Source organism: Gorilla gorilla, chromosome 13, assembly GCF_029281585.2.
Source record: "Gorilla gorilla gorilla isolate KB3781 chromosome 13, NHGRI_mGorGor1-v2.1_pri, whole genome shotgun sequence".
Lineage (NCBI taxonomy): Eukaryota > Metazoa > Chordata > Mammalia > Primates > Hominidae > Gorilla > Gorilla gorilla.
The window spans coordinates 86532609-86557678 of record NC_073237.2 but is presented as its reverse complement, the minus strand read 5'-3'; the positions used below and the strand labels follow the sequence as shown (position 1 = coordinate 86557678).

General features: G+C 44.8%; 1 pseudogene; it reads left to right on the top strand.

The window, feature by feature from the left end:
* Nucleotides 1-16583: 16583 nt before the first annotated feature.
* On the top strand, nt 16584-24722 carry LOC101134028 (interleukin-6 receptor subunit alpha-like; annotated as a pseudogene).
* Nucleotides 24723-25070: the final 348 nt, after the last annotated feature.

The following is a 25070-nucleotide window of genomic DNA, read 5'->3' as shown; positions in this document are numbered from 1 at the left end:
CCAGTGAGGTCACTCTTCCAGTGAAACAGCAGAGCTAACATCATCCTTCCAGGAATCCTGCAAAAGAAGCCACCTGGGATGCAGTAAGATGACAATAGCTTTCTGGAGCTAAGATGACAGACAGTTTTTTCTTTGGCCACACATTCTGGTTACAAATCAGCAAGCAAATTTGTTCACACAGATGAAATAAGGGTATATAAAAGGATGATGATTTGTCCCATTTATTCCAGCCCTTTTTACTGGCTTTTACAGCCCTTTTTATGTGGCTTTCATTCATTCTTCTTTCTGCCCGTGAAGCTTACCCTAGAGAGAATTTCTGAGAATAAATGAAGCATAGTGAAGCTTCTAGAAAATAGTGTAAAATGCTAACATTGTTATTATTGTCAAGTCATGTTTATCAATATGTGGATCACTGATGATAACTGAACTATTCAAGAAAAGTTGTTAACTAAATGGCTGTATGACTTTTGGTGGGAGATTGTATCGTAGCTCAGGAAAAATTTATTCCCCTTGCGGTACCCGCACCCCCACCCCCAGGAGGAATGTACATCCTTGTCCCAGAAGCAATGGGCTGGGTGACTTGCTTTGGCTTGTTGGAATGTGAGTGGATGTGGATTTGCCTGTTAAGCTAAGAGCCAAACACACATGGTGCATTGGGCTCACTCTGTGTGCTCTTATCGCATCAGAGCCATGCGTCCCAGAGAGTGGTTGTGCCTTCTGCCTGGAAATGCAGGAGAATCAGATCTCTGCCCTTCCCACCTGCGGCCTTCAGTAGAACTGCCACAGCCCACCTGCAAACTCAAGAGTGAGAAATAAAGAAATGCTGGCAATTTCACACCTCACTGACAGGTGAGTCCCCACGCACAAAGGAGCCTCAGTAAGCCTAATGGCTGACTACTCATAATTGTGGAGGTGCGCTGGCATACTCAAAGTGTGGAAAGAAAGAAAAAACTGTCAATGGCGAATTCTACATCCAGCAAATCCATCCTTCAAAGGAGAAATTAAGACATGCTATAATTTTAAAAAGAAAAGGTGATCTGAGAGGATTTGTCACTAGCTGACCTTCTCCCAAGAAATGCTAAAGGGAACACGTCATGTTGAAATGGAAAGAAATTAGGTAGTCACTCAAATCCACACTAACAAATAAAAGGCCCTGTTAATGTGACAACATAGGTAAAAGTAAAAAACAGTATAAATGTACTTTTAGTTCATAACTTCTTTCTTTTTTCCTTTTTTTTTTTTTTTAGATGGAATCTTACTCTGTTACCCAGGCTGGAGTGCAGTGGTGTGATCTTGGCTCACTGCAACCTCTGCCTCCTGGGTTCAAGCGATTCTTCTGGCCTCAGCCTCCTGAGTAGCTGGGATTACAGGCACAAACCAGTGTGCCCAGGTAGTTTTTGTATTTTTAGTAGAGACAGGGTTTCACCATGTTAGCCAGGCTGGCCTTGAACTGCTGGCCTCAGGTGATCCACCCGCCTTGGCCCCCGAAAGTGCTGGGATTATAGGCATGAGCCACCGCACCCAGCCATTTCTTTCTTTTTTTCTGTCTGATTTAAAAGACCACTACATAAAACAGTAATTCTAAATCTTGAGTGATGGGCACACAATGTATAAAGATGTAATCTGTAACAATAGCAGCATGAAGGTGGGAGGGAGGACCAAAGATCATAGAAGCAAAGTTTTTGTATACCTGTGAAATTAATTTGGCGTTAACTCAAACTAGACTGTCATAAACTAAGATGTTTCTTAACGGGAGAAGCAGGGAGGAAAGAGCACCAGAGATTCTGGTCTACATGGTCTGTGCTGAGGTCTCAGTTGTATTCATTTCCTGTTGCCACTGTAACAAATTACCATAAACTTAGTGGTTTAAAATAACAGATTTATGATCTTGCAGTTCTGAAGGGCAGAAGTTCAAAATTAGTTTCAGTGGACTAAAATCAAAGTGTTGGCAGGCTGCGTTACTTCTGGAGGATCTAGAGGAGAATCAATGTCTTTGCTTTTCTCAGTTTTTAGAGGTCATCTACATCCCTTGACTCAGATCTCACAAGACTCTGATCTCTGCTTCCATCTTCACATTTTCTCGGGCTCTTAACTGCCTGCCTCCCTCTTATAAGCAATCCTTGTGATTTCATTTAGTACCCGCCAGGTGATCAGGATAACCTCCCCATCACAAGATCCTTAACCAAATCACATCTGCAAAGTTCTTTTTACCATGTAATTGTCTTAATCCATTTGGGCTGTTACAACAAACGATCATAAGCTGGGTGTTTACAAAAAACAAACTTTCAGCCAGGCGCGGTGGCTCATGCCTGTAATCCCAGCACTTTGGGAGGCCAAGGTGGGTGGATCATTTGAAGCCCGGATTTCGAGACCAGCCTGGCCATCATGGCGAAACCCCGTCTCTACTAAAAATACAAAAATTAGCCAGGCATGGTGGCACGTGCCTGTAGTCCCAGCTACTCAGGAGGCTGAGGCATGAGAATTGCCTGAACCTGGGGTGGGGGCGGGGAAAGGGGGTAGTGGGGAGGGATGTGGGCGGAGGTTGCAGTAGGCTGAGATGGCTCTGCTGCTTTCCAGCCTGGGCGACAGAGCAAGACTTTGTCTTACACACACACACACACACACACACACACACACACACACACACACACAATTATTTCTCACAGTTCTTGAAGCTAGGAAGTCCAAAATCAAGGTACCTGGAGGTTTGGTGTCTGCTCAGGACCCACTTCCTGGTTCATAGACTGTGCTTTCTTCCTGCACCTTCACATGGTGGAAGGAGCAAGGCAGCTCTCTGGGGCCTCTCTGACAATGGTACACATCCCATTCATGAGGGAGGAGTCTGCCTGAATTACCTCCCAAAGACCCCACCTCCTGATACCACGACACTGGTGATTAGGTTTTCAAACTACAGTTTTTGGGGGGACACAAATATTTAGACCACAGCAGTAACATATTCATAGGCTCCAGGCATGCGGAAGTGGACATCTTCGCGGACTTTATTCAGCTCACCACATGAGACACAAGTGGTCTATAAGTCTCCCTGTGCGATGCTGAAGTGCAACCAGGGTTTAGAATTACCCAGGCAGAGTCTGGGATGCTCACACCTAACAGAGCCTTCAAGCCTCCAGGAGCTTCATAAGCCTGACCCACACCCACTCCAGACTTCCAGAATCAGGATCTCTGGGGGTGCAGTCTGGGACTGTCACTTTTTAAAGTTCTCCCACGTGATTTTTATGTGCCCAGGGTTGTAAATCCTCTCAGAGGAGACATCAGCAGTCCATACAGCCCAACACACCACAGAGTAAAGTTCCCTGAGAAGTTTCAAGAATCCCTGGACACTTGGTGACATTCAGAGGCCAGGGTTCCAGGTAGACCTGCACCTGCTCCTTCAGGCATGTCTTTTTGGCAGAACTTCTCAGGTAATTCTGATGCCCATGAAGGTTGACCGGTTGTCCTGTGGAGGGCAGCACTGGCCTACAGATGGATCTAAGCAGCCCCAGCAGATCAGGCTGTTTATATGCAGAGTGACGCATGTGGCCAAGGAGATGTTACGTGTGTAAAGGCTTTGCTTTGGAGCCAGCTCTTAAAGGAAATGATTTCTTTCAGAGCCAAACTCAGACACCTAGCAGGGAACAGTTTGAAAAGGTCACCATATACTTGACCCTTGGTAAAAGATAGGGAGCCTCCAAAGATGGAGATGTGTCTGCAGGACTTAATTGTTGAAGAATCACAAAGATCCTCTCTAAACTATTTCAAAATAATACCAGCTAGTGTTGCTGTAATTTGTGCTATTAAAGGAAAAGTTACAAGAAGGGGAATATATCTTAGCATGACAAAAATGCAAATTTAGGGTGTGAAGTTAGTTCCATTTTTTTAAATTCAGAATCACAGTAGAAAAAATGTAAAAATTATTTAAAAATTAGAGATAGAAAAAACTCTGAAGACATCTTGTAAAACAGATAACCTGCCTCATAAAGCTACGTGGTAGCTTCTCAAACTTCTCTTATTCTATCTGAAAATGGAAACATGGCTCCTTGTCCAGTGTACTCATACTGAGGTGTAGTGAAGACCAATAAGGGATATACAAATTAACCATTCAAAGTATTACAAGCAAAGGGCAAACAATGTGTCTGTCATTTAAAAAGTTAGGATTGGCCTTGCGCAGTGGCTCATGCCTGTAATTCCAGTACTTTGGGAGGCAGGCCTAGGAGGGCGGATCACGAGGTCAGGAGATTGAGACCATCCTGGCTAATACAGTGAAACCCCATGTCCACTAAAAATACGAAGAATTAGCCGGGCGTGGTGGTGGGCACCTATAGTCCCAGCTACTCAGGAGGCTGAGGCAGGAGAATGGCATGAACCCAGGAGGCGGAGCTTGCAGTGAGCTGAGATCGGGCCACTGCGCTCCAGCCTGGGTGACACAGCGAGACTCACTCTCAAAAAAAAAAAAGAATTTATCGAGATAAACAGGGAAAACTATATTTTAAAGATCATCTGCTTATTTCCACATTTTTTAGTTGGAAATATGAAATGTGCAATTAACTATCAACATAAAAAGTTGACTAAGATACTCAAAACTGAAAATCCTAAAATACCTACAGAAATAAATGAAACTAACATGGTTCTTAAGCCCCAAACTTAAGCAAGCACTCACATATTTGTCTCTGGCAGCCTGACATATCAGCCATGTCTGAACGCCACTAAATTTGATTCTTACTTTACCTACAGGCAAATAGCAGCATATGACTGTCTCTACAACATTCTTGACCTATAAATCTTCAAAGCAACAATGCTCTACTACAAAAGGAAAAAAAACCAAGACCACGAGTAACCCATCTTCAAACTGTCACTCTAATCCTTTCTCTGACTGTCAGATTAAAGGTTGCTGCTGTCTGGAGGTCTGTGGCTTCAAATTAGAGATGAGATCATCAAAAAAGCTTAAATTCAAACTTCAGATTGCTGGCTTCACTATGCTCCTTGGTGAGAAAATAAATACGTAAATAGTTACCCATTAGACATGCTATCAAGAATAAGAATGCATCCTGTGTACATGTAAAATATCAATAATAAGATATCAATAAACTTATTGACAATATTACAGGATACTCATGTCCAGTGGTGGTTAAAAATCCAGCCTGACCTTACAGTAGACATTCAGCTACATGCCAGTCAGTGATCAAGATCAAGGGAGGCAAGCTCTAGCCCCCACATCCAAATCCAACACAGCCTACTTCTGTATACAGCCTGTGAACCGAGATGCTGTCTGGATTTTCAGTGAATGAAAACACATGAAAAGAACAAATACACTTTATGACGAATGAAAAACAAATGACATTCAAATTTCAGTATCCTTAAAGTTTTGTTGGGACTCAGTCACGTTTATATCTTTGCAGATTATCTATGGCTGGTTTCAGGCTATAAGGGCAGAGTAGCGTAGTTGTGACAGAGACCATATGGCCTACAAACCTGAAGATACTTGCTATCTGAGCTTTTATGGAAAAACATTGGTTGACCCCTGTTATAGACCATGGGCTTTAACCCTGGCTGGACAATGCAATCATTCTGAGAGTATTTAAAAGCACTGATGGGCAGGCCCTTCAGAGAAAGCTTTATACTAATTGGTCAGTTTTGATCTGGAAGCCCATGAAAGTTGATCAGTTGCCCTGTGGAGGGCAGCACTGGCCTGCAGATGGATCTAAGTAGCCCAGCAGAACAGGCTACTTGTCGCGAGAACCGGATGAGTAAGTGTAACTTCAAGTTGCCCAGCCCTCCCCTTGGCCCTCTTCCCACCACCCTTGGCTTCTGAATATTTCCTTTGTGGGATTCTTTCTACAACAATACCTTCCCAGGGAATACCCTTTGCTGCCTACCCTCCTCCGACAGATGTGCAAAGATGTGCACACTCAAAACACACCATCTCTCAAACATGCACGTGTGCACACGTGCACATATAAACCTGCAAACACACATGCATATATATTTACACACACACCGCTTGTGTGATCTCTGGAGCTCAAAAAAGTGGAAAGAGGATTCTATTAAATTAAGATTGTGAGTTTCTTATCCAAATTACACACATCTCCTTCCCCTCATTGAATCCTCCTGGGCCCTTGAGCTTAAAAAATAAGCAGTTGTTCCTTGACCCAGATCATACTTATTTTAAGATCCAAAGCAGGGGTGTGCAATCTTTTGGCATCCCTGGACCAAATTTGAAGAATTGTCTTGGGCCACACATAAAATACACTAACACTAATGACATCTGATGAGTTACAAAAAAATCGCAAAAGAATTTCATAAAGTTTAAAGAAAGCGTATGAATTTGTGTTGGGCCACATTCAAAGTCAGACAAGCTCGGTCTGAGGTTGTTTTCCTTTGAACTGGCTCTCTCACATTTGAACCCTTAGGTGGCAGTGGAAACTCACAGTTGAAATGCTTCTCTTTAAATGAGTGGTTTGTGGTGTGTGCTGTGTTGTGTGTGTTGTGTGTGTGTATGTGTGTGGTGTGTGTAGTGCAGTATGTTGTGTGTGCGTGTGCATGCTGTGTGTTTTGGTGTGTGTGTGGTAGCTATATGTATGGTGTGATGTGTTTGATGTGTGTGGTGTGTGTTGTTTGTGTGGTATATGGTGCATGTATGTAGTGTATGTCTGTGGTACGTGTGTGATGTGATGTGCTTGGCGTGTGTTGTGTGCAAGTATGTATATACCACATACAAGTGTATGTGTGTATGCCAAGTATGTATGTGGTATATACATACACATACATACTTGCACACAACAGTGTGTGGTATGTTATGTTTGGTGTGTTGTGTGTGTGTGTGGGGTGTGGTTTGTGTGTGTGGTATGGTGTGGTGTATGATGGTATGTGATGTGTATGTGGTGTGTGGGGTATAGGGTGTGTATGTGGTGTGTGCTGTGATGTGTGCGTGGTGGGTGGTGTGATGTGTGTGTGGTGCACATATATATGGGGGGTGTGTGGTGTGATATGACATGTGTGATGTGGTGTGTGTGGTTCGTGTATGTGGGGTGTGTGGTGTGATGTGGCATGTGTGCTGCATGTATGTGGGGTGTGTGGTGTGATGTGGTGTGTGAGTGTGGTGTGTGGTGTGATGTGGGATGTGTGGTGTATGGTGTGATGTGGGGTATGTGGTGTAATGTGATGTGTGCTGTGTGTGATGTGGTGTGTGTGTGTGAAGCACAGGTGTTCTGGGGAGCCCTTGCCTCACAGACACCACAGGGAGGAGAGGAGCAGCTGGATTAGGAAGCAGTGCCCGCCCGGTCTCGGCACTCAAGTGAGAACAGCAGTCTCAGCCCTCAGTGAGTCCAGCCCCTGGAGACCAGGGCCCATGCTTCTCAGCAACAGCACAGAGAGGCCCGAACCCTGGGCAGCGACAGTTGCCTGGCATCATTGCCGCCCAGCCTTTCACTTCCAACCTTCCCATCTGGGTCACCGTCACATGGAGAGGAGCTGGGCTGGTGTGTGTTTCTATGGAAGCTCCTCGCAGGGCTGGAGGGCCTTTCTCCTCTAAGCTCCTGTGCTTTCTGTCATTGTCACTGGCCAGCGAGAAAGCAATGTGTCTTGCCTTTAAGTCTGTTTTTATGAACTCCCATTGATTGGGGAAAGCTAGCTGAGTATGTGGCACCACTCTCCGCTCTCACCTGTGGACAGGTGAATGTGCAGCCGCACTCTTTCAGGGTTCCACTGCCAGCTGCCCTGATGTAACCTCTCTGCTGGTGGTGGGGGGTAATTATTACTGAGCTGATCTTCTTTGGAAAGGACAATGGAAAAATCTGGCCCCAATCCTTTAGCCTGGGGCATCTGACAAGAAGGTTCTGGGACAGGTTGATAATGAAGTTCTTCCAGATATAAATGTGAGCTGGTTTACAGACAAGCAAGGCGTTGGAAGAAAGGAAGGATATACCCACAAACACCTAGGTGCCTTTGTGGCCTGGAGGGGTTACAATGCCCAAGAGCACACTTTGCTTGCTGCTGTATGGGTCTCTGGGAGCCCCACTTCCTCCTCTATAAAATGGACACATTGCTTTACCTACCCCAAGAGCATTAGGAGAATTAAGTGAGCTCATGTGCCTGGGAAGGCTTTCTAAGCTAAAGCAGCATCTGCTGATGCTGCCGGCATGGACAGTGTTTTCTGGGAACCGCTGTTGCTCTGGCATCCCCTCATCTGGGCTGATGCCTGTTCTTTCCTCCTCACCTTCCAATAGCCTCTCAGAGCTCAGCCTGCAACCCAGGGAATCTGGCATTTCTGCCAGTTGGAGGGCACAGTGCCTGAGCATCCACCCCCCGCCAGCTCCCTATGCCAATGGCCCCCCAGTCCATCGTCCAGTCTTGCAGGAGTTATTCTGCAGGCTCCTGGCTGCTGGCATGGCCCCTTGGTCTTGTGGAAAGTGAGACAGCATAAGCCACAGCAGCTCTGCAGAGCTGGGGTGTCAACACTTAACTGTTCTAATAGGAACACTGAGAAACTTGCCCCTGAGTGGCCTCTCAGTTCCATCCCTGGTGTGCATTTGTTTATTTTGGAGCCTGGGAGACAGCAAGCACTGTGCTCGTTCACCCACATTCTGGGCCTGGGCGCATTGTGCCAACATTACCCTTTACCTCGGAACAAGCCTGCTGGTGCCATTGTTCCTTTCGTTTAGCCCTGGGGACGCAGCATGTCCCCATTAGCTGGACACAAAACCAAGGCTTGAAAGAAGGGACCTCCTTACTCTGCAATGCTTCTTGGCTGCTCCCAAGTGAACCTGACCTTTTTCCTTACTTATTTGTGTCACAGTCTATACATATCCGGTTTCCTCTTACTCCAGGGTCAGGCCGCAGGTGAGATGCCCTGGGTTGGACACATATAGATACACTGAACACGTTTGTTAGACTCTAGACACTATTTATCATGGAAGGGAACTTGTTCTCCCAGAAAGGCAGCTCCTGACTTCTCGCTGCCCTCTGAGGGGCTGCCAAGCATGCCAAGACATTCAGGTCTGCCGCCAAGGTTTCTTTTCAAGACAGACACCTGTCTACAGAACTGTGGTTACTCAACTTCTCCACCCCATCAGGAGCCAAAGAGCAGTTCCCATAACTTCAAGTTCCGGAGACCAACAGGGCATCTAGAAAAACTACCTGGGTATGCATCATTGGAGGGATTCACATTTCCTTCAAGGTGCTATCTTCAACCATACAACTCTCAAGCGCAGACCATGCCCTCTTCCCTGCTCAACCAGGGAAAAGCAATCATCTGGAAGGCACTGGACCTGCTTGGAGCCATGGTTGATATAAAATGAGGTGCAGGAGAATTTCACTCCTCTGAGGTGTCTTGCCTGGGGTGTAGGTAACTGTGTGGCCCCAGTGCACACACAGGCCAGTTTGCAAACTGTGTGAGCTCTTTTGGACAACTCACACTGAACTTATTTGCATATTGAACAGAAAAAGATAGTTTTCTTCCCCTCTTATTCAGCTTTTTTCCCACACATTCAAACAATAATAATATATTAATAATAATGGTGTTTGTGTGACCTAACTCCAGCAAAGAAACTCAAGCGAAGGGGAGAAAGGTGGACAGGTGTACCCCAAGCTCGCCAGCCGAGCAACTGCTCTCTTCCCCAGGGCTGCTCCAGGACGTCTTCTGATTCTGTGAGGGGGCAGGGTCCTGAGTCACAGCCCCCCTGGGGGCCTCGCACCTATCCAGGGCTTGGAGGGCATCTGCAGGTTTGACTTTTTCTGAGACATCCCTGTTCAATGTTAAATAGGCTCTACATAAGAAAACCAACTGTGTGCAGGATGTAGTCCTCATTGTCACTAATAATTGCTGCCAAAACAGAGAGAGGTGTCAGTGCCAAATTTCCTGAGAGTTATATTAAGATCAGAAGTGTCTTTGTGCAACACTTCTCTGCGAGTGTCCACAGGCAGTGGGACAGAGCTAGGGAGGAAGAGGACCTCGGGGCAGGTGCTGGGTAGCACCTGTCAGACTTGTGTCTCAGCAGCGACAGAGCGGCAGCCGGCGCGGTTTACTGTCGCGGGCAGAGAGGAGCTGTTCACGGCTGCTAGCTTAGTAATTTGTAGATAATGAGCTCCTGGTAGAAGCCTGTGGGTTTCAGAGCATATGCTTCAACAGATGGGCTGGCCTCGGCAAGGGTGGGGGTGCACTTGGACCCGTCAATCACTGGCTTCCAGCTTCCGGGAGGGAACAAGCCCGGGAGAAGGCAAAGTTAGCTGCAGAAGCACAGTTTCACACAGGCTGGCCATGGCCCACAGTGATCCCCTCACCTTACAGGAGTGCCTGGAGCCCTGGGCTCAGCTTCAGATCAGTCCTAAGTCATTTCATGAGGGGAAAACTCTTCACTAGATCTATGGTTCTCCAAGTGGGTCCCCAGATGGGGAGCAGCCCCAGGAAACCTGTCAGATATGTGAATTCCAGCCACTCCACACTTGGTGGGTGGGAAGCTCGGGTAGGTCCCTCAATCTGTGTTGGAACAAACCTCTCAGAGGATTCCCAGATGAGCTGAGGTTTGAGAAGCACTGAACAAGCTCATTATCCACGTAAGGACCAGAAGTGTGTGATCTCCTCCTTTCCACCCTGATTTCTTAGGCCCAGTGTATTGTTGGACACAAAATGTGATCCAAGTGGAATTTTTAGAGGGGCTGTAGAAGGAAAGGGACTCTGTGAAATAATTTCAGCTTCACTCCTCAAAGTTATTTCAGATTGTATTAAATCCTCAAACATTGTATTAAATCCCAGAAAGAGAACATCTGGTAGGGGAGGTTATTTTCCACACTCAGCAGCAGGACCAGCACCTGCCCCTGCAAGACCCCTAGAAAAGCAAACTCTGGAAAGAAATAAAGGACTAACTTCAGCTCAGTCTTGAAATTGGGAATATTCCTTTTATTAATAAAACAAGATTAAACCTACAGTGCTATGGATCTTGCTAATTAGAAAAGCGGAGCAAAGAAAAAAAACATCAGAAAACAAGCAAACAAAAAACCCAAATAGTTACTGAAGAAATTGTTGCAGAATCAGTGCTCTAGGTTGGATTGGTGAGACTTTCATCACCAACCCTGCAGCATCGGAGTCCTGCAGAGGCTGCTGCAGAGGCTGCAGGCCGTTCTCAGGCACAGGCTTTGGTTTAGCCCTGGGGACGCAGCATGTGCCCATTAGCTGGACACAAAACCAAGGCTTAAAAGAGGGGACTGTCTTACTCTGCAATGTTTCTTGGCTGCTCTCAAGTGAACCTGACCTTTTTCCTTACTTATGTAAGGGTCTAGTGGAGACCCTGAGCCGACCCAGGGTCAGGAAGCTCCTGCTACCCGCCCCACGCCCACCCCGGCCCCGCCGCCCCACAACCCCACCCCAAGCAGGGGACATGCCCACTGCCTTGGAAGTCGAGAGAGGGACATGAATGATATGGCGCTATATGCCAAATTGGCTTTTATTAGGTGAAGTGTTTCCCCTAGTCAGTTATACTGACTGAGCTTTTAGGTTCTTCATCTGTAAAATGGAGCTATTAATACCGCTTTCAAATACATTTTGCGGGCGTTAAATGAGACGTGCTGCAGGTAGCATCTGGCCCAGACTAATGCCGCGGTTTTGAGAATGTGGGTTGCCACCCATTAGTGGAAAGGAAAATCAATCCAGTAGGTCATTGTTCGAATTGATTTGTTGTTGTTGATTCTAAATGATTTACTGGGGGTTTGTATTTAAATCTTCTGTGTCATATTTGATGTTAACTTTGTTATAGTTTTTCTTTATCATACATAGTGAGGGTAAGCTTTTCATGACACTTTTGTTTCCATTGTATCTCATACACAAATGTATTTCTTACTTGGGGCTGTAGATCCCAAAAATGGAAAAATATTGTATTAGGTGGACAATAAATATTTGTCTCTTTCCTCCTTCCTTCTTCGTCCTTTCATCTGTCCCTCAGAAAGTCAGCGTGACCACCTCTGTCCCTCTGGCATCAGTGTTAATGCTGGATACAGTGAAATGGAGGGAGGAGTCATCTTCACTGGGTCAGGGTGTAGATCATTACCTCGGCAAGCAGCATGGCTGTTTCTCGGCTCTACGGAAGGGAAGTCGTGGGCCAGCACACCACATGTACCCAGCCAGCCCCTGAAGGGCCGGTGGGACCACAGGGGGCCCCAGAGCGAGGAACTGGGAGTGCTAGTGGGCAGCTTATGGATAAAGAAGAAGGAATGGGGTATCCGCCTTACTTACTTTCTTGCCATAGCATCCTACCATGCACGTAGTTAGAAAAGAGTCCAAAACTCAGAGGACATCAGGAGGTAATGTTGTATGAGAGAGAGTGTCTGTGTGTGTGTGTGTGTGTGTGTGTGAGAGAGAGAGACATGTGAGAGGTGTGAGTGTACATGAAGGAGGCCAGGGAATTCTTAGCTAGGGCTGCATGGGGAATTCCAACTAGTGCTGCATCACCTGTCTTAGTGTTTGAAGAAAAAGCAAATATGAGTGGCCTGAACAGACAAAAAATGGAATGGATGGATGGGTGACAGCCCGAGATGAAGGGTCACTGGGCTGCAGGGGCACGAGCCCATCTAATTAACTAAAGACCCTGTGTTGCCAACACTCTCAGAAGTAGTGACTGCCCCTGGATGGTGGCTTCAGCCCCTCCCCCTCCCCCAGCCCTGCACAGCTGGGGACACAGGCCCAGCAGTCACAGCACACTGGCCTTCATTCCACTGAACAATGACCTTGACTCCTGGGAGCAGGAGCCACAAAGATTTAATACATGTCCCACTCTCCTCTTGGTGGGCCGGCAACCGTCCAGCGTGGAGATACTGCCGGAGCTGCTGCTCTGCCACTCCCTTCCCTTCACTTCCAGGGAAGTCGTCCCTCTCCTGTTGGTACAGTGGAGTCAGCTGGGCTTGGAGCCATGGAACAGACTGTGGTCATTTGGGCAGAAGCTTCCTCCCTCCTCCTCTGCTGCTGGTCCATGGTGCAACTCCCAGGCCTTATTCCTAAGAACTACGACCATCTATCTGGCCTGAGATGCTAGAAGGGAAGCCTGCTTTCCAGAGAATGCAGCTGGTGCCTGACCTTGTCCAGCTCCCCTAGGCTGGGCTGCGGGGCAGGACATCATCCAGGTGAGCAGCTGAGCAGCTGCTTCTGTAGCCCCTTTCTCACAGCTCAGGGCAAGCTGTGTTTTATGACTGCTGCGGAAACCTAGCATCTTGAAGATGGTGGCAGGAGACCTGCTAAGATATTCCTCCCCACTCCGGGGCGATGCTTTTCAGGGGTTTGAGGTTTCTCCCTTTGTGGTTTCTACCAGAAGCCTGGGGGAAGCAGGATGTCTAGACAGAGGGGGAAATACATATCTTGTTTTCCTTTTATTCTTTTTTATTTCCTTTTTATTCTTTTTTTTTCTTTTGGCAGTTGGAGTTCAAAAGAAATAAATTGATATTTATCTGAAGACAAAAGATCTTACTCAATACATTTTCATTGCAAAGGCATTCTGAGAAACATTTTGGGGAGAAACTTACTAAACTGTGATGGACTTACATTAAGCATTTTAAAAATGATCTGAATAAGTGAAAGTCACATCTTAGAATTTGCATTTTCCTTTTCTCATCCCATCAGAGTGTATGTTAGCTAAACTGGCAATTGACTTAGACTTTGAGATGGGAGTTAAGCTAAAACCAGACTTTGCTTTCAGGGCTGCAGATGACACACTGATATTACGACTACTTTCTGAAACCCCATTGTAAAAATCCCTTCAGTTTTAATATCCAACTCCACTTTTTTTTAAAAAAAAGAATCTGAATTTTTTTGCATGGTGCCCAAGAACACTTCATTATGAATCCATCCATTCAATAATATGAATGGAGTGGTGTTAACCCTTGTAATTCCAGCAACCTCCCTCATTAGCAGTGTGATGAAAACATTAGGACATTGGCTTACAATCTTGGTGGTACCTCAGAACCACCTAGAAAGCCACCTAAAATTCTCAATGTTTAGGTAATCTTACCTCTGGGTATTGCCCTAAATAATTTTTTTTTTTTTTTTGGGGGATGGAGTTTCGCACGTCGCCCAGGCTGGAGTGCAATGGCGCGACCTCGGCTCACTGCAACCTCTGCCTCCCAGGTTCTAGCGATTCTCCTGCCTTAGCCTCCTGAGTAGCTGGGATTACAGGCAACCACCACCACGGCTGGCTAATTTTCGTATTTTTAGTAGAGACGGGGTTGCACCACCATTGGCCAGGCTGATCTCGAACTCCTGACTTTAGGTGATCTGCCCGCCTAGGCCTCCCAAAGGGCTGAGATTACAGGCATGAGCCACTGCACCTGGCCTGCCCTAAATAATTGAAAGCAGGGACTTGAACAAATATTTGTACACCCATGTTCATAGCAGTATTATTTACAATGAACAAAAGGTGAATACAACTCAGGTGTCCATAGATCAATGAATGGATAAACAAAATGTGGTCTGTCCATAAGATGAAATGTTATTCAACCTTAAAAAGGAAGGAAATTCTGACACATCCTACAACATGGATGATCCTTGAGGACATTATGTTAAATGAAATAAACCAGTCACGAAGAGACAAATATATGATTTTACTCATATGAGATACCTAGAGTAATCAAATTTATAGAGACAGAAAGTATAATGGAGGTTGCCAGAGTCTAGTGGGAGAGGAGGATCAGGATTTGTTATTTAATGGGTACAGAGTTTCCAATGAGTATAGAGTTTAGTTTCGCAAGATAAAAATTGTTCCAGACGCGGATTGTGGTGACAGTTTCACAACAATGTGAATGCACTTAATGTCACTGAATTGTACACTTAAAAATAGTTAAAATGGCAAATTTTATGTTATGTGTATTTTACCACAATTTTTGAAAACCTAATGTTTAGTCCCTACCCCTGATTAATTTGATTCCTGGAAACAGATCCCAGGTACCAGGCTCCAATGTACAGCCCAGATGGGGAGCTCGTGCCTCAGGTGATTTCATGGCTATGAGAGGTCAGCGGGTTTCCATGGAGCTGCAGTGGAGTTGAGGAGGCTTGCCTTGAAGAAGCTGATATGCTGCAAATAGGTAAAACAGAGGAATTCCGACCAGATCTCTGGATTACTTGTGGAAGTATTGTCTTCTTTGGGGGTCCACTTCTGAATTTACATGGATATTCACCCTCAGTTACCTATGGTCGCTTGATTTAATGAATGTGTGTTGAGGACCATGATGCTCCCACAAAGACCCCTGCCTGCATCCTCGTCAGGGAGACAGACAGAGTTTAATATCTATGCAAGTTTACACAGTACAGTAAAAGGTGGTAACTTTAATGAAAAACATTGAGCAAGTTAAAGTGAATTAGGAATGGGAAGATAAGGTGGTAGAATGAGGCAGTTATTTGGAGGTTATTATTTTTAAAGGGGAAATTTTGACTGGATACTGTAAGGCTAAAGACAAGAGGTTTTAATTACATAAAACCTGTACTCTACAGGGTTTATGTAGAGTTAATTACATAGGACTGTACTCTAGTGAATACATTTGTTTCTCACAGGAGTAGAGATTAGCGATTCTGAAACAACTTTACCTGTGTACTAGAATTAAACAGGTGAGTAAATAAATTATAGATCATGAGACCCAGGATTCTTACCCACAGAGAAAGAAGTTACAAGTAAGCAAGAGGGGAAAAAATGCTAGGATAAACTCTATTCTTCTGGTTTGCAGTTGGAGATATTAATATGAATTCTGTTTATTTTAATGTGTCTACAAATGAATATACAGAAATAAATACATATGTATGTTTACACATGGGTTAATATACATACACTTTTTTTTTCTATTTCTGCCTGCTGAGAGGACTTAGAAACTGTGACATCCTAGTAGCAATAAGCACACACCAGCACCTAGAATTTGGTGTCTAAAATCATTCTCCAATAAAAAGAACCAGGACTCCACAGACAATGTCTGATGCTAGGGCTGGGGAAGGGAAAATAGAAGGTGAGCTTGGAGCATCTTATTGTGCCAGAAAGTGAGCAAGTGATTTAAAACAATTGGAGGTTGGAGGTGGTCATAGGAGTATTTCAAAAGGAACAAACCTGAAGGAGCTACCAATGGTCATAGCTGCAACAATTTTAGCAAGAAAAAGAAATGATTATTGTATTTGATTCTAACCCAAAGAATAAAATAAATAGCCATGAGTTCATGTTGATATAAATAAATGACTACATAAGTAAGATGGGAGAGAAGAAACACATTTTTCCTATTGAATAATTCCAATTAATAAATGCAAGAGGATTGAGAGAAATGGAAATCACCACGAGAATCCCACAGCCATAATTGCAGCAGGGAAGACCCACTGATGAATGCTTGATATTTCCACAGTCTCAGAGTATTTACCCCCAAATATTTCCTAATTACTGTGGTAGTTTAAAAATATCTCCACAAATACTTTAGCATTCTTCTTTTCTGGAACTGAAACTTAGTTGCCCTCCCCTAAGGAACAAAGCATGGTAGGGGAAAAATAGTGACTTTTCAGTGGAGAATAGTGACTTTTCAGTGGCTGACACCACCTTAACCAAGTGATGCGGGTGAACAGGCAAACAAGTGAAGGGGTGAACATGATATTAACATCACAGGTGGTTGATATCATTCGCCCCTTCATGTATGACGATAAAAGGCAGACAGACACAGCCCCCCTATGGAATTCTCCCTCAAGATTCACGACTTCTGTGGCACCACGAGAAAACAACAGACAACCCCAGTATGAGGGAAAGTCTGCAAAATACTTGATGAGTATTATTCAAAAGTATCAAGGTCATAAAAAACCCTGAGGAACTGTCACCAATTCCAAGTGACTAAAGAGACATGACGACTAACTGTGGTGTAATATTCTGGATGGGACTCTGGAAGAGGAAAAGGCCAGAGCAAAAAGCTGGTGAAATCTGAATAGTCTGTAGTTTAGTGAATTGTGTTGTATCAATGATGAGTGCACCGTGGTTTTGTGAGATGTTGACATTAGAGGGAGCTTGGGAAGGACCAGAAATTCTCAGCACTATCTTGTAACCCTTTTGTAAATTTGAAATTATTTCAAAACAAAAAAGCTACATAAAAAGAGAAGGAACCACTGGCCTTACGGAGGTTTTGACAAGTAATAAAAAATAATTGCCTGCATGAGGCCAGACTTCCGCATGAGAAAGCCCAAAGGCTGGTTCCAGATGCTCCTCTGTGAGACCAGGCCGGCCTGACCCCTTTTGTGTGGTTCTGTGGCAAAGGCTGACAACTGTGCCTCTGGTGATGGGTGAGAGAAAATGAAGGCGGAGGGACAGGTTTCTTTCCACCACAAAGCTGAATCAGGGCTGGACCACGGCCCCTTCCACAGCAGTGAGTTCCAACAGCACAAATGCAATCTGTGGACATTTTCTTGGCTGGAAAAGAATCAGGTCCAACTGGAGGCACCTGTCAACTTGAGCTGATTACAGATCAAAACGGGATGGTTGTGGACTCCTGAAACTGCTGTTGGGGTTTTCAGTTTAGTCTTGGTGTCTTCACGTTTTTTTCCTTCTGATTTCATCTCTACAACTCGGGCAAAGGCAATCCATTCACAGCAAGGAGCAGATGCACCCTGCCAGCTAGTAGAGAGATGCCCTCACTCATCAAGATAAAAACCAAACTGCAGGAGAGGACTGCTGCCATCTTGACATAAGCATTGCTTTAAGTTTGACCATCAGTTTCATCTACATGAATTTCATGTAGAAATAACCTTGTAGAAGACTACAGGGGCAGAGGAGGGCAGTCAGGGTTGGGGGAGGGAAGAGACAGCTCTGATGACGTGGAAAAAGATTCACTGGTAAGCTGGGTGCAGTGGCTCACCCCTGTAATCCCAGCACTCCGGGAGGCCGAAGTGGGCAGATCACGAGGTCAGGAGATCGAGATCATCCTGGCTAACACGGTGAAACCCCGTGTCTGCTAAAAAAGACAAAAAATAAGCTGGGTGTGGTGGCACATATCTGTAGTCCCAGCTACTTGGGAGGCTGAGGCATGAGAATCGTTTGAACCCAGGAGGCAGAGGTTGCAGGGAGCCGAGATCTCGCCACTGCACTCCAGCCTAGGCAACAGAGTAAGACTCCGTCTCAAAATAAATAAATAAATAAAATTAAAGTTTTTGGTGATGCTAGGATTTATCAAGATACCATCTTTCCTCTTCCTCCCCAAAAGATTACTGAGTGTAGACAGTCATTGACATCATATCTGTAATGGAAAGGATACAGGAACACAGGAGACCTGGCTCTAGTTTGAGCTTTACTGCAACCTGTGTCTCTGGATAAAGACCTCAACTTTTCTAGGTGTCATTTTCTCACCTATTAGCCAGCAGGGTTGAATAATGGTAACTTCTGGGGCCTTTCTCCTGGTATCTCAGGTATAATTTTAGGAACCCATGATGGGACTCAGTGGAGTTATAAGCAGAAAATTAATGAGTATTACAGATTCTATCTAGCCCATTCTATCTAAAGTGGTTAATGCACACTGCACACTACACACAAAAATAGAGGTGAGTTAATGCAAGCACTTTCTTTAGAATTTCTCAGTAAGCCCAAGATGAAAGTTGGAAGAACATTTATAAAATTTTTCCATATGATGCCAACAGCCCTTCCTTCCTTCCTTCCTTCCCTCCTTTTCTTTCTTTTTCCTTCCTTCCTTCCTTCCCTCCTTTTCTATCTCCTTCCTTCCTTCCTTCCCTCCTTCTCTTTCTCTCTCCTTCCTTCTTGCCTTCCTTCCTTCCTCCTTCCATCTCTCCCTCCCTCTTTCCCTCCCTCCTTCTCTCCCTCCCTCCCTCTCTCCCTCTCTCTTTCTCTCTCCCTTTTCCTTCCTTCCTTCCTTCCTTCCTTCCTTCCTTCCTTCCTTCCTTCCTTTCTTTCTTTCTTTCTTTCTTTCTTTCTTTCTTTCTTTCTTTCTTTCTTTCTTTCTTTTCATTTCCTTTTCTCTTTCTTTTTTTTTGAGATGCAGTCTTGCTCTGTTGCCCAGGATGGAGGGCAGTGGCTCAATCTTGCCTCACTGCAACCTCTGCCCCCTGAGTTCAAACAATTCTCGTGCCTCGGCCTCTTGAGTAGCTAGGATTGCAGGCTTGCCCCACCATGTCCCACTAATTTTTGCATTTTTAGTAGAAACGGGGTTTCATCATGTTGCCCAGGCTGGTCTCGATCTCCTGGCTTCATGTGGTCTACCTGCCTCCACCTCCCAAAGTGCTGGGATTACAGGCGTGAGCCATCGTGCCCAGCCAGTCTTTCCTTTCCTAACAAGCAAATATGTGGTGTGTGTGTGTGAGTGTGTTAATCAAGTAGGTCAGTTTATTGCTGTCTGACAACCTCCTAGAACTGACTCTTACATAAGCAATGTTGAATCCTTTGGGTTCAAAAAACATGATTCTAAATCTGAATGATTGGTTTTGGCCTCCTTTCTTTTCTAAGACAAGAGACAGCCCTCTAATTATAGCATACCACAATAAGAAAATCAGCCTAATTAATTTAGTTGAAAATTAATTACCTTTCTTTACCCAGGACAGGGAGTGAAAGGCTTTGCTCTCAAAAGACCACCCCTCCCACCCTGACTGAGGGCCCTAGGGACAGGATGAGGAGGCACACCCCTGCTGGGCCAGGCTGCCACCCCAGTACCATATGGGCTAGAATGACTTATGGGGTAAAGACACATGAAGCACAGGAGCCCATCACAGAATGCATGGCTGGGCCCTGCTGGGCCGTTGAGCAATACTGTGCTTGCTGTGTGTGCAAAGCAGCAAGGCAAGAGGAAGCTTGGCTGAAATCAGCGCAAAATGCAAAAACACTTCCTTAGTGACCTGGCTTACCCTCATCAACATGTGAATTCTTATTGTTAGCAAAGGGTTCCAGGGTGCTCTCAAACATCAAACACTGCACAGATACCAAACCCACACTTTGACAAATGTTAAGGAGAAACAAACCAAAACCATCTGCTCATAAAACACAGATGGATTGAAAAGACTAAGAGGAAAATAATCTGGGCAAAATACAATTGGAGTTAGTAAACACAGCACATGCAAAAACTGTTTGAGACACTGGGAACAAAAAGACTAGCGTCAGATCACCCAGCCCTGTTGTTAAACCTCTTATCTCCTCCACGAACAGCCAATGGCAGTGCAAATCCCACGTAAGGCAGGGTGCATTGCCCATTCAATAAAGGAAAGCCCAGGATGTGGGCCACTGGGGGGCAGGAAGACCCTTCAGAAGCACAGTGCATGCACACAAGGTACTTCCAGTATGCAAGGGACGGCTGTTTCCAGCCCACCATGCCTGCAACTCATTTGTGTCCACTGTATTCCTATCAACTTATGGCGTTTATAACTAGACCAGAGGAGGGTCTAATAAATTTCAGTCTGAAAAGAGAGTCATGTAAAACAGTTATGAGAATTGCTAGATTTGGAGACCATTCTTCAAATATATCTCTTTCAAAATATTTGTGGTATTCTTAAGCATTGGGCAATGTTTTAACATTTGAGTCTCAACTTTACAACTCGCTTATTGGGAGGTCCTTGCATTTACCAATATTTTAGCCATTATGAAAATAGAGTCCGGAGGGCATTTTCCTTAATATCCTTCAAGATATATGCTATTTTATCAATTATTTACTCAGAGTAATTACACCAATAAATCATTGCCCTTCATCGTTTTAATCCTAAATAATAACAAATGCATGGATTCACTTTGGAAGAATGTCTCAAATTTTATAGTGAAAAAACTCCAAACATACAGTCAGTAGGAATGCTAATATTTACCCTCAGCAAACCATTTGACATTCCAGATTAACTAAAATAATATGGTGGCTTAAAGTTGTAGATAATTTGATTATTTTGTGACTGTTTTCTTGCAACAAAAATAAACTTAAGTATCAAAATTGATGTACATTTTCTCATCAATAGTCTGAGAGCTATTTTGAAAATGAGCTACATACAACTCACTGTATTTGCTATACACAACTCTACTTGCTACAAACTGCCCTCGTTACCACTTGTTCTGTAATCCAAACTGCTCTGTCACCATCTGTCAGCAAGGAGGTGGCTTGTTGAGGTTATAAAGCAGCAGGAGGCAGGACAGTGCTTAAGATAATCAGAACCTGCTGGGCGCGGTGGCTCACGCCTGTAATCCCAGCACTTTGGGAGGCCAAGGCGGGTGGATCACTTGAGGTCAGGAGTTCAAGACCAGCCGCCCAACATGGTAAAACCCCGTCTCTACAAAAATACAAAAATTAGCCGGGTGTGGTGGCGCTGTAATCCCAGCTACTGGGGAGGCTGAGGCAGGAGAATCGCTTGAACCCCGGAGGCAGAGGTTGCAGTGAGCCGAGGTTGTGCCATTGCACTGGGCGACAGAGTGAGACTCTGTCTCAATAATAATAATAATAATAATAATAATAATAATAATAATAATCAGAACCTCCAACCCCACACCCAAAATACATTATTTTATTTCTATTCTTCCTAATAAGTCTTAGATATTTATCCTACTGTATGGTCTAAAATCATCCGTCCTCAGAGCTGCCCCATCTCCTTGGAAAAGGAATGTAACCAGAGACTGGGGTTCTGATTGAACTTGCACTTGATCCTGAGGAATCCCATAAGAAAATGGATGTTACAATCCCACATTTAGGTTGATGTTGTTATCTCTTTGATCTCTCTTTACAAATGCTACTTCCCACCATGCTCCTTCCTCCATTATTTGACACGTATTTCTTGTACTTCAAGAGGCAGCTCAATATTCAGTTCTAGGAAAAATGTTCGCAGTTCTATTATCTCATTCTAAGTTAGAATTTTTCTCATGTGCTTATATAAGGTGTGGTGCTTACCTCTATCTCAATACTTAACATATCATTTTGGAAATGGCTATTGTTGATTTTACCCACTAATTTCAGTGGAAGTCCAAAGATAAATCATTTATTTCTGGAACTTTATGCATGAATAGTACTGAGCTTGGACTGAAAGCCTCGTGAAGGCAGCCATGCTGAGCGGCTCACTCCTGCAATATCCCTACGCCTGGTCTATTCCTTGTCATTTGCCAGACACTGAACACATTTTTATCCAATGAATTAATGAAGTTGCACTTAGTATAAAAAGCATAATATACTTTATAATTGATGCAGGCATAATTGCACAAATCTCTTGTAGGAAAAGCTATCCTACAGCAGAGGTTGGCAAACTATAGCGCAATTGCTGCTTTTGTATCCTCTCCAGCGAAGAACTATTTGTGCATTTTCAAATGGTTTTTTTTTTTAATCAAAATGAGAGTAACATTTTATGACATGTGAGAATTACGTGGAATTCAAATTTGGTGTCGATAAGTAAAGTTTTATTGGCACACAGTCTTGTTCATTCACTTGTGTACTGTTCATGGCTGCTCGCCCAGGGCAATGCTAACAACAAGGCTGAGCAGCTGTGGCCAAGACCAGATGTGCGTTCTCCTTGCCTTGCACTCTGGTGCACTACAAATTGCAGTGACGGCCTTCCAGCGCTGCTTGCGATGCCATACTATGGCATTTTAGTCATTTAATTTCAGTGCATCTTCTTACGTTTGCCAAGAGAAGAGGAGAAAAGCGGACTCCAAAAGTCACACTACCAAGCCAGAGTGGAGTGTAGATCATTTTGTTATGAGATTAGAAGGCAAAGCATGTCTTTGTTATGCAATGATCTTATAGCTGTGCTAAAGAGTATAATATACACTGACTTTACCAGGCAGAGCACTCAGCATGGTATTCCCAACTGCAGGCAGAAAACTGATAAAATTTAAAATAGAATAATGCCTTTTCCAGAAAGAACACTTGTTTGAAGAGTCGAGAACATTGAAATGAGCCTCGAACGTTAACTAAAAAGCAAGGTAAAAAAGTATAAAAGTATTATAAGCAATTATAACAGGCAAAATTATAAACTATCAGATGATGATGGAAGTTATCTGTATCAGCTTGGGGATGAGAAAGCTTTTTAACAAGACTCAAATTTTACAAACTCATAAAAATATTTAAAATGTTCTACTTCATTAAATGAAGAACTTAGATTGTTCAGAAAATACTAGAATATCATTATAAAATAATGCAAATTAAAATTATACCTGTTAGACTGGCAAAAATTCAAAATTTCATATCTCACTAATAGGTCAAGACTGGGAAGAAGCAGGTCCTCTTTTTCACTATTGATGGGAAAATAAATTGGTCTAGCCAAGTCACTTTACAAAGTGAATTTCAAGATGTTTTCCTGCATTGTCAGTACCCGTCACGGCTCCAAGTTATGGGAGTGGGAAATCGCACTGACCCCTACTGAGCCAGGCTGGGCGGGGCCAGACGGAACCGAATGGGGGCTGCCCCCTGTCCTGAGCCCACCTGCCCACCTGTCACCCTGCCTCTGCCTCCTGGTTCCCACCAGTCCATCCACCTCTCTGGGACCACTGGGCATTAGCCAAGAAGGAAGCATGCTGGCCATCAGCTGAGTGCTGCTGGCCACACTGCAGGCAGTGCTGGCCCAAGAGGCTGCCCTACGCCGGAGGTAGTGAGTGATGTGCTGACCAGGATACTGCATTCCCCTGACCTGTCCAGAGGGAGAACCTGAAAATCATGCCACTGTCCACTGGTTGCACAGGACTCCAGGAGCAGGCTCACGCCCCAGCAGATGGGCTGGTGTGGGAAGGAGGCTGCTTCTGAGGTTGGTGCAGCTCTGCGACTCTGGAAACTATTCTTGCTGCCGGGCTGGCTGCCCAGCAGGTCTGTGCTTTGCTGGTGGATGTTTCTCCTGAGGAGCCCCAGCTCTCCTGCTTCTGGAAGAGCCCCCTCAGTGACGTTGGTTGTGAATAGAGTCCTTGGAGTCAAGGTTCTGAGTCAAAGCTGTGCTATTGGTGAGAAAGTTTCAGAACTGTCAGGCAGAACTCTTCCAGGAGCCCTGTCAGTATTCTCAGGAGTCCCAGAAGTTCTGCCAGTTGGCAGAGTGCCAGAGGGAGATTACTCTTTCTATACAGTGTCCCTGTGTGTCACCAACAGTGTTGGGAGCAAGTTCAGCAAAACCCAAATATTAGAGGGTTATGGAATCCTGCAGTCCGACCCACCTGTCAACATCACAGTCATTGCTGTGGCCAGAAAGCCATGCTGGCTCAACGTCACCTAGCAAGACCCCCACTCCTGGAACTTATATTTCTACAGACTATGGTTTGAGCTTCGATACCTGGCTAAATAGTCAAAAATGTTCATAACATGGATGTCCAAGGATCTCCAACATCAGTGTGTCATTCACAACACCTGGAAAGGCATGAGGCACCAGACACAGCTTCAGGCCCAGGAGGAGCTGGGGCAAAGCTTGTGAAGTAAGTGGAGCCCAGAGGTCATGGGAACCCTTTGGGCAGACTCCAGGAGTCCTCCAGCTGAGATCACCTCCACGCAAACACCTACTACTAATAAAGATGATGATAATATTCTCCCCAGAGATTCTGCAAATGCAACAAGCTTCCTGGGTTAAAGAAGACGTGGAAGTTGCAGGGTCTGAAAGAAGATAAGATCAGCATGCACTGGTTGTGTTCTTTGGGGTGGCTGGTCCCAGAGAGACCTAGAACCACCCCAGTGCTTGTTCCTCTCATCTCCCTTCAGTGTCCCCCAGCAGCCTTGGAATAGACACCACCCCCAGCCACAGCTGACCAGATGCCAGGGACCCGTGGAGGCCTTATGACATCAGCAATAGAGACTACTTCTTCCCCATATAGCAGGCCAGGTGGCACCTGGCAGGTTGGGTGCGTAAACCAAAAAAGTATCTGAGACAGCTCCCAATCAGTTTAAAAGTGTATTTTGCCAATGTTAAGAACACGCCTGGAAGAAACAAACACGGAATCATAGAAACAGTTTGGTCTATGTCTTTTTCCAAAGATGCTTTTGAGGGCTTTTGAGTATTTAAAGGGGACAAGCAGGCTGGAGGAGAAAGAGGGAGGGTATGGTCACATAACAGAATTCACATGTGGCAAGAGAAAAGGAGCAGGCAGAGGAATAGTCCATGACATATTAATCTTGGGCTCAGTAAGTCAGCACTTTACATAAGATATGGTGAACATAGAGCA